At 51.5% G+C, this 10,070-nt stretch overlaps 1 pseudogene; it reads left to right on the top strand.

Moving 5' to 3' along the window:
• The first annotated feature begins 6,798 nt into the window (after nucleotides 1-6,798).
• On the top strand, nucleotides 6,799-8,136 carry LOC149334437 (uncharacterized; annotated as a pseudogene).
• The last annotated feature ends 1,934 nt before the right edge of the window (nucleotides 8,137-10,070 follow it).

A 10,070-nucleotide genomic window follows, 5' to 3' on the forward strand; every position in this document is an offset into this window, starting at 1 on the left:
CTTCCTGAAGTACATCCCCACTGGCAGTACAGTTTCGAAGAAGGAGGTGTTTTGACTGAGAAGTTACTTTTTAATTAATAATAATATCATTATGCGTATATTTATTTCAGTTTCCCGTAAAAGGCGACGTAGCGTAAACTCTTCAAAACGTGCCCTAAGACCAGTTCTGGCGCACAGCAGTGGACACGCAGAGCGCTGTTCTCTGAAGGCACCGCGTAAGCCGGACAACTGGGCTACAAACGCGGGGCGGGTCGAATGGTGGAGGAACACATCGGAAATGCTGCCCGTACATGAGTTGAGTGACACGATCCTCAAGTCCCTGGTCACACATTTCTCACATCACAAGGCACTCGTAGTAGTAGCCTTCGCAACCTCCAAAATGAATTCAGTTATCGTTTTATAATATATTTCGTCGCCATTCCTTAGCAGCGCCCTTCCAGTAAGCGGCTATGTATTTATTCTGTCTCCCTACGTGTGTTGAATACCGCTGTCACACGGGCAGCCTTAGTGCCCGTTGAGTGAATGACTATCAAAACTTTCGCAGCCAGTCAAGATGCACCGCTGCGGCACGGGCAATTTCAGTGATCACTAAGATAGGGGTGAGCATGTCATACGACAGATGGCTGTGGGGCTTGCAACACTGAGCAGAATACGAAACGGAGCTCAATAAAACAAGCCGAATGTTGGAGCAAGTGCTAGTTTTAACTGAAGCTTTGTTCAAAACAAGCAAATGTTTCACATTTCGGTAGAGTGTAGCGACAGCGATGGCGGGCGACGATTGCAACGACGCGCACTTCGTTTCAGGAGCATTCAGTTTTTGCCGGCGAAGCTGTCACAGATCAATGACCGTCTTTGTCGTGTTCATAGCTAGTATTTCCTCTTGAGAGAAATGATCCATGAGATATTCGAACAGTCGGCTTTACTTGAACTTTCAGTATCCTCAAAATGAACCGGGATGGTGACTAAATGCGCCTCGTGAATTATTTCTGAAACAATCTGCCTAGAGATCAGGCAACGTTATGGTCTCGTTATCGCACCGTATGGACTTCAGTGATTCTTCCCCTAAATCACTTCAGGCGAATACTTTAGACCCTAAAAGCCACTGGTTCACCTGTGGAACCGGCAAGACCTAGTTTCGCAGCGCGCCCGCAGCCTGCCGGGTATCCAGGGGTACAGGAGCAGGACTACCACAGTGACGCCGACCAGGATCGCCGACACAAGCGTAGTGGGGAACATTCTTGCCGCCAGGGACACCGAGCGGATCAACCGAGCAGGACCGGCGGTGACCTCCTGCGAGGACAGCAGGGACACCAATGAGGGGGGCTAACAGAACCATCATCATCATCAGCTTGACTACGCCCACTGCAGGGCAAAGGCCTCTACCATATGTTTCTCGAATTAACCCTGTCCTTTGCCTGCTTCGGCCACCGTATTGCCCGAAACTTCTTAATCCCATCCGCCCACCTAACCTTCCGCCACCCCCTGCTACATTTGCCTTTTCTTGGAATCCACTCCGTCATTCTTAAGGACCAGTGGTTATCTTGCCTTCAAATTAGATGCCCTGTCCAAGCCAATTTCTTCCTCTTGATTTCAACTAGCATCTCTTTAGCACGCGTTTGTACCCTCATCCAATCTGTCCACTTCCAGTGTCTTCAAGTTACACCTACTACATTTCTTTTCACAGCTCACTGCGTTTTCCTTAACCATTAGTTCCGGGCAAGTACAGTTAATTTTTTGTGATTCTAACAGCAAAGATTGAATGTTTCTTTTCAAGTAGAGCATGCCTTCTTCGCCAGGGAATCGGTCGACGCCCCTCAGCTATGAAGGCGTGGTTTCTCTGCTCAGAATGTCATATTTTTATGGTAAAACTTCAACATGTTTGTTTCCCACGAACTGCACCAGTAGTGAAAATGAAATGAACGCTGGCGCTACAAGGACACATGTTATAAGAAGAAAGGGACACCACAGAGTCCCTGTTGCGCACGCGTTCATTTCATCATGCACCAACTCGCCCGTCGGGCCATTATTCAGATGCACAAGTAGCCGCTGGCTTGTAATTTTCTCGCTGCAATGTTTATGTAAATATTATACTAGCTTCAAGCATAGAGCAGCACGCAAGACGGCAATAAGCAATGAATGCTTTGAATGTCCCGCAACTTTCGCTTTTTTTTCCACTATGGTGAATTACATGCTGCTGTACTTTCTATAGTACGCTGGGTCTTCCTGTCTGCACAACGGCGGCTATTCATTCAAGGTCATAGATCGTATGGTTCCTGGAATTTTTTGGAAACATCCACCTTGTCTGTTCAGGAACGCCTTAGAGACTGGTGCATTTTTTCTAGCTATCCAGAATATTACGGTGGTGTAATTTATATTGGCTATAATAAAGTCTTGGTTATAAGAACTGGATGTACTGCAGAGCAAACTGCTACGGTTATGAATTTTATACCTATTGTGAAAAGTCCTTCATTTCTGAAACCAAACTTTTGAAAGCACGCGTTGTCCTCTCGCCGCCTGTGGTGATTTCAAAGCTTAGAGATGATTTCATCTTTTTTGGAAAATTTTTTTACTAGTCAAGAATTTACTGCAACGCTCCATAGGGAGGAATTTCGGGCCACAGGTACCTTACACGAAAACAAGCTTACGAAGTTGGTTGGTTGGTTTGGTTGGTTTATGGGGCTTAACGTCCCAAAGCGGCTAAGGCTATGAGAGACGCCGTAGCGAAGGGCTCCGGAAATTTCGACGACCTGGGGTTCTTTAACGTGCACTGACATCGCACAGTACACGGGCCTCTAGAATTTCTCCTCCAAAGAAATTCGGCCGCCGCAGCCGGGATCGAACCCGCGTCTTTCGGGTCAGCAGCCGAGCACCATAACCACTGAGCCCCCGCGGCGGGTATCAATCGATGCGGTATATCAAATCTGCGCACTCAGTGGTGGCTCAGTGGTTACGGCGCTTAGGAAGTGTCCACTCGGCCCAAAGAAAGCAACGGAAAAGAAGTAGCCAGAAAAAATTGGTTCTTGCAAAAATAGTATGTTTCATGTTTTTATTGAAGTATAAGGCCAACAATGGGTTCACTATGGACTGAAACTGTAACAGCACAGAGCCTCTATTTTTTTTAAAGTGGTACTTGGCTACAGCGGATGAAAAACCGGTCTTTTGTAAGGCAAAACTTCTTTCTTTTTGCAACAATGGTATGGCAGGTGTCGACCTTTCAGATGAAGCCGCCAGCAGCTACTACCTCGGCATCAGAGACAATCAAGTGGGGGTGGCTGCTGATGCGAAGGCTCAACTTTGCAATTGTGAATGCCTGAACAATCTGCCAAACTGCTAGAGACGCATTTTTGCTTTGGTAAGAACGCTACTCGTGATTACCTAAGCCTCGACATGCAGCAACCAGCGGTTCGCAGAAATTGGTTCAATCGTGTCTGATGCGTTTTTGAAATGGAAAGAACTTCCTGGGCAAATAAGGATAACTGCGGGGCCTGCAAGAAGTGCTATATCACGCTTCATAAGAATTTGGGGTATATTAACAAATTTCACACCACCAAGCAGGAGTGGAGCGAAGTAGCCACATGGGCTATGGGGAGGATACCAGCATACCAAGTAGGAGTGGAGTGAAGTAGCACATTGGCTATGGGAGGACCCAGCATACCAAGTAGGAGTGGAGGAAGATAGCCACATGGGCTATGGGGAAGGCCCAGTGTACCAAGCAGGAGGGGAGCGAAGTAGCCACATGGACTATGGGGAGGACCCAGCGTACCAAATAGGAGTGGAGCGAAGTAACCACATTGGCTATGGGAGGACCCAGCATACCAAGTAGGAGTGGAGGAAAATAGCCACATGGGCTATGGGGAAGACGAAGTGTGCCAAGTAGGAGGGGAGCGAAGTAGCCACATGGGCTATGGGGAGGAACCAGCGTACCAAATAGGAGTGGAGCGAAGTAGCCACATTGGCTATGGGAGTACCTAGCATACCAAGTAGGAGTGGAGGAAAATAGCCACATGGGCTATGGGAAAGACCCAGTGTGCCAAGTAGGAGGGGAGCGAAGTAGCCACATGGGCTATGGGGAGGAACCAGCGTACCAAGTAGGAGTGGAGCGAAGTAGCCACATTGGCTATGGGAGGACCCAGCATACCAAGTAGGAGTGGAGGAAAATAGCCACATGGGCTATGGGGAAGACCCAGTGTGCCAAGTAGGAGGGGAGCGAAGTAGCCACATGGGCTATGGGGAGGACCCAGCGTACCAAGTAGGAGTGGAGCGAAGTAGCCACATTGGCTATGGGAGGACCCAGCATAATAAGTAGGAGTGGAGGAAAATAGCCACATGGGCTATGGGGAAGACCCAGTGTACCAAGTAGGAGGGGAGCGAAGTAGACACTTGGGCTATGGGAGGACCCAGCATACCAAGTAGGAGTGGGGGAAAATAGCCACATGGGCTATGGGAAAGACCCAGTGTCCCAAGCAGGAGGGGAGCGAAGTATCCACATGGGCTATGGGGAGGACCCAGCGTACCAAATAGGAGTGGAGCGAAGTAGCCACATGGGCTATGGGGAGGATACCAGCATACCAAGTAGGAGTGGAGTGAAGTAGCCACATTGGCTATGGGAGGGTCCAAATACCAAGTAGGAGTGGAGGAAAATAGCCACATGGGCTATGGGGAAGTCCCAGTGTACCAAGCAGGAGGGGAGCGAAGTAGCCACATGGGCTATGGGGAGGACCCAGCGTACCAAATAGGAGTGGAGCGAAGTGGCCACATTGGCTATGGGAGGTTCCCCAGCATACCAAGTAGGAGTGGAGGAAAATAGCCACATGGGCTATGGGAAAGACCCAGTGTGCCAAGTAGGAGGGGAGCGAAGTAGCCACATGGGCTATGGGGAGGACCCAGCGTACCAAGTAAGAGTGGAGCGAAGTAGCCACATTGGCTATGGAAGGACCCAGCATACCAAGTAGGAGTGGAGGAAAATAGCCACATGGGCTATGGGGAAGACGCAGTGTGCCAAGTAGGAGGGGAGCGAAGTAGCCACATGGGCTATGGGGAGGAACCAGCGTACCAAATAGGAGTAGAGCGAAGTAGCCACATTGGCTATGGGAGGACCCAGCATACCAAGTAGGAGTGGAGGAAAATAGCCACATGGGCTATGGGGAAGCCCCAGTGTACCAAGCAGGAGGGGAGCGAAGTAGCCACATGGGCTATGGGGAGGACCCAGCGTACCAAATAGGAGTGGAGCGAAGTAGACACATTGGCTATGGGAGGACCAGCATACCAAGTAGGAGTGGAGGAAAATAGCCACATGGGCTATGGGAAAGACCCAGTGTGCCATGTAGGAGGGGAGCGAAGTAGCCACATGGGCTATGGGGAGGAACCAGTGTACCAAGTAGGAGTGGAGCGAAGTAGCCACACTGGCTATGGGAGGACCCAGCATACCAAGTAGGAGTGGAGGAAAATAGCCACATGGGCTATGGGGAAGACCCAGTGTGCCAAGTAGGAGGGGAGCGAAGTAGCCACATGGGCTATGGGGAGGACCCAGCGTACCAAATAGGAGTGGAGCGAAGTAGCCACATTGGCTATGGAAGGACCCAGCATACCAAGTAGGAGTGGAGGAAAATAGCCACATGGGCTATGGGGAAGACGCAGTGTGCCATGTAGGAGGGGAGCGAAGTAGCCACATGGGCTATGGGGAGGACCCAGCGTACCAAGTAGGAGTGGAGCGAAGTAGCCTCATGGGATATGGGGAGGACCCAGCGTTCCAAGTAGGAATGGAGTGAAGTAGGCACATGGGCTATAGGTAGGACCCAGCGTACTTTAAAAAGTACAACTTTGCTACTTCACAACGAACGCAGCAATCGTGATGAAATTTCAGTAGTCTGTATTTCTTTATAATGGAGCATTATGTGCTAAAAAAAAGAAAATCTTTCCGTCGGATTTTTCATGCTCCCTAAAGAGTTAACTTAAGTTGAGCACTTTTCATTAGCCTCAACATTTCTGTTTCATGGGTGAGCAGCCGTATGATAGCGCCGTTCATGATCGGGGTGAGCGGTCAATGCCTCACACTCTCACGGAACACTCACTCTAAAGAAAGAAAAAAGAGTCTAAAAGGGGTTGAGAGGTTAGCTCTTCCGGGGACTGAGTGATTTGCCACAGCAGTCTGCCCTTTTCGGTAAAAACTGTAAAGAATGCAACAGTTGGCCCCTACGAAAGCTGTGCAGCAGTTAGTCCCCAAGAGCGGCGATTTAAGTGAAAAAATTTTAACCATGTCCGATGTTTTGCTGCGCAAATTAGAGCATTATAGTTCCAGACAGCACTTACCACACGTGATACTAGAAATAAAACAGAAATAAACACACCTGAAAATACCAGCATTCAAACCCACACTCTAGGATTGAGAGCCAAGTGCGTATACTGCCAGGGCGTCACAACTGACGGCTCGGAGCAGGAAATAAAAATTCAGCGACACTTTGACTGTCTTCTAAAGTCCGTAGATGCGAAAGCGCTTTCCGCACCACTTTGACTGCCTCTGTGGCACTGCTGACGTCACCACTGAAGGGCGTCACACATAATTAATGACTAATTACTAAGTAATAACAAGTTACTAATAATGGCTAACTACTGATTAATTACTAATAATAGTGCCACCTGGTGTTCTCAGGTGGCGCTGAAGTGTCCTCAAAGACGTTGAAGTTGAAGACGAAGTATCTCGCGCTGGCTGGCTGGCTGCCGTATTCTGCTGGTTAGCGACCTGTCGCCCTATCTTCCGTTACAAATTTTAGTGCAGGTGCGGGGTAAAGATCCCTGTGTATGTCTCGTACTCCTCCGCATACCCTGGGCTCCAGTCCTTCGCTAGTGGACACCCCTGGGCACCGTGCTAGCCGGAGAAACCAAGGCCTACCTCCCGAACACGGGCCTTTGGAGTCTGCCAGAGCACCCTCCCATCGACCTGTCATGCAAGCTGCACCCTACTACACCTTGCAGAATCCGCGACTGCCCAAACCATTCCACGGCAGTCAGCTCGAAGACGTAGAAGACTGGCTTCTCCTGTTTGAACGCGTGGCCTCATTCAACCAGTGGGACGACGCCGCCAAGCTTCGAAACGTCTTCTTTAGTCTCGAGGATTGTGCACGTACCTGGTACGAAAACCGAGAAGACGCTTTAACATCATGGCACGAGTTCCGCCGACGCCTGCTGGAGACCTAGACCAGCACGGATTGTCGAGAACGGGCTGAACGGGCTTTGCAGTCTCGCATTCAGATGCCGAATGAGACTGTAAGCATGTACGTGGAGGGTATGACACGGCTCTTCCGGCGAGCTGACCGGGCCATGCCCGAAGATAAAAAGGTGCGCCAACTCATGCGCGGCGTTAAGGAGCAACTTTTCGCTGGCCTCGTGCGCAGTCCACCAGGGACTGTTGCTGAGTTTCTCACGGAAGCGGTCACGATGGAGAAGATGCTCCTGCGGCGGTGTACCACCTACGACCGGCCGGTACTCGCCGCTTCACTTACAGAGCCGCTTCCTGCCTTCGGGGCTAACCCTGACCTTCTCCGCGACCTGATCCGCTCCGTTGTGCGCGAAGAGCTCCAGGCGCTTTTCGGTGCTCCCCTGCCGACGGCCGGCTCTCTCGCTAGCCTCGTCCGCGAAGAGGTTTAAGCCGTGAGACCTTCGTTCCCGTCCGTTGACCCGCCGGCTTTGCCCACGGAGTGCCGTCGGCCAACGTATGCTGACGCCTTGCGACGTCCTGCGCCCTCTTCGGCGCAGTTTTCTCCGTCCAGTCAACGCTCGCTGTTTTCCGCACACCCCGACACGTACTACATCGACAATCGACGATCGCCCCAACGGAAGACGGACCTGTGACGTGCTCCAGATCGGCGGCGTCTCTGCTTTCACTGCGGGGAACCCGGTCATCTGTATCGCCAGTGCCCGTATCGACAGCTTGGGCTGCAGGGGTTCCCTATCGACATGCCCCGTCCACCAAGAGGTCAACGACCCCGGGAGATCGAGGACTACGTGGCCCAGCAGCGCATGGCGACAATTCCCCAGTGGCAGTCTCTGTCTCCATCACAACGCCGATCTTCGCCACAGCCTCAAAGCTCCTCCTGGATGGCGCAGCGACGATCGCCAAGCCCCCGCCGGGAAAACTAAAGAGAGCGACCTCAGGGAGCGAGGCCGCTGGCAATCTATGCGAACAAGACCCCCCGACAACGCGAACAGCGACCGACCGCGATTTTAAGGCAACGACTGCAGTACCTGAACTCGGAGATCGATCCTCGTTGGATATACCCGTGCTTCTCGACGGCTATAAGGTTAGTGCTTTGGTGGACACTGGCGCTGATTTCTCAATTTTAAGCGGAAAGCTAGCGGCGTTTCTTAAAAAGGTAATGACGCCATGGTCAGGCACGCAGATTCGCACGGCTTGTCAGCTACCTAGTTCTACCTGACTGCTCCCGTGACTGTATCCTTGGCGTTGATTTTCTCCGGGAGTATGGAGCTATTATTGACCTCCGAAAGCGCACTGTCACATTTTCTACCCAGAAAGCTGATGTTTACTCCGAGGACTGTCAACGCCGCGCCGCCCTTCGAATATCCGCCGAGAGCGTTTGGATTCTCCCCGCGCCAGTGTTTTTGTGAGTGTTCACTGCGACGGACTACGTGAAGGCACAGCGGTCGCAGAAGGCAACCTGTCCCTTTTGCTCACTCACGGCATCTGCTCAGCGCGAAGTCTCATCCATCTCCGCGACGGCTGGTCTGAGCTTCTGGTGACTAACTTCTCTAAGGAGCCCCGGCACCTTTTTCGTGCTACTGCCATCGCATTCGCCGACCCCTTAGCGGAGGTTTCTGAATGTTTCGCGTTCGAAGCTGTTAGACCTGTGCGCCCAACCCTTGACGCTCTTGACATCAGCCAGGACGTTTCGGTGACTCAACAGCGAGAACTACGTGCCCTCCTACTCGAATACGCTACCTGTTTCGCTTCTTCGTCGAAAGTCCGGCAAACGGCTCTTCTGAAGCACCGCATCATTACGCCCGACGATGCCCGCCCTATCCATCAGCAGCCGTACCGTATCTCACCGAAGGAGCGTGAGGCGATCCAAACGCAGGTGAAGGAGATGGTTTCAGATGGAATCATTCAACCTTCCAGCAGCCCCTGGTCTTCACCTGTCGTGCTGGTGAAGAAAAAGGATGGGACACTCCGCTTCTGCGTGGATTATCGAAAACTGAACAACATTACTAAAAAAGACGTCTACCCGCTGCCTCGTATCGACGACTCGGTCGACAGACTTCGTCGCGCCCAGTACTTCTGCATTGGTTTAAAGAGTGGGTACTGGCAGATAGAGGTCGACGAGCGGGACCGCGAAAAAACGGCGTTCGTGACACCCGACGGACTGTACGAATTTAAAATGCTACCTTTTGGGTAATGTTCAGCGCCGGCAACTTTCCAGCGGATGATGGATACCGTTCTCGTTGGACTCAAATGGCAAACTTGTTTGGTTTATCTCGATGCTGTCCTCGTATTTTCCGAAACCTTTGCCGAACACCTTGAACGCCTGAGGACAGTATTAGATACCCTCCGATCAGCCGACATAACGCTAAAGCCCGAGAAGTGCCACTTTGGGTACAAAGAGTTGAAGTTTCTCGGTCACCTCGTGAGTGCCGATGGCGTTAAGCCCGACCCCAAGAAAACTGCTGCCGTCGCCTACTTTCCTGTTCCTACAACAAAGAAAAGTGTGCAACGTTATTTGGGTCTGTGCGCATATTACCGCCGCTTCATTGCCGACTTTTCAAAGATTGCCGCACCCCTGTACTACCTCACGCGCGATGATACACAGTTCGGGTGGGCCGCCGAGCAACAGGAGGCTTTTGCCGAGCTGCGCAGACGATTGCTAACAACCCCTGTTCTTGCGCACTTTGATGAAGAGGCTGAAGCCGAAGTCCGCACCGACGCGAGCAACGTCGGCCTTGGCGCCGTACTCGTGCAACACCAAGGTGGCGTGGAAAGTGTCATCGCGTATGCAAGACGCACGCTTTCTCGCGCTGAAACAAACTATTCGACCACAGAAAAAGATTGCCTTGCGGTTGTG

Source organism: Amblyomma mixtum, chromosome 8, assembly GCF_055824585.1.
Source record: "Amblyomma mixtum isolate Tamu chromosome 8, ASM5582458v1, whole genome shotgun sequence".
In the NCBI taxonomy this organism is placed as follows: Eukaryota; Metazoa; Arthropoda; class Arachnida; order Ixodida; family Ixodidae; genus Amblyomma; species Amblyomma mixtum.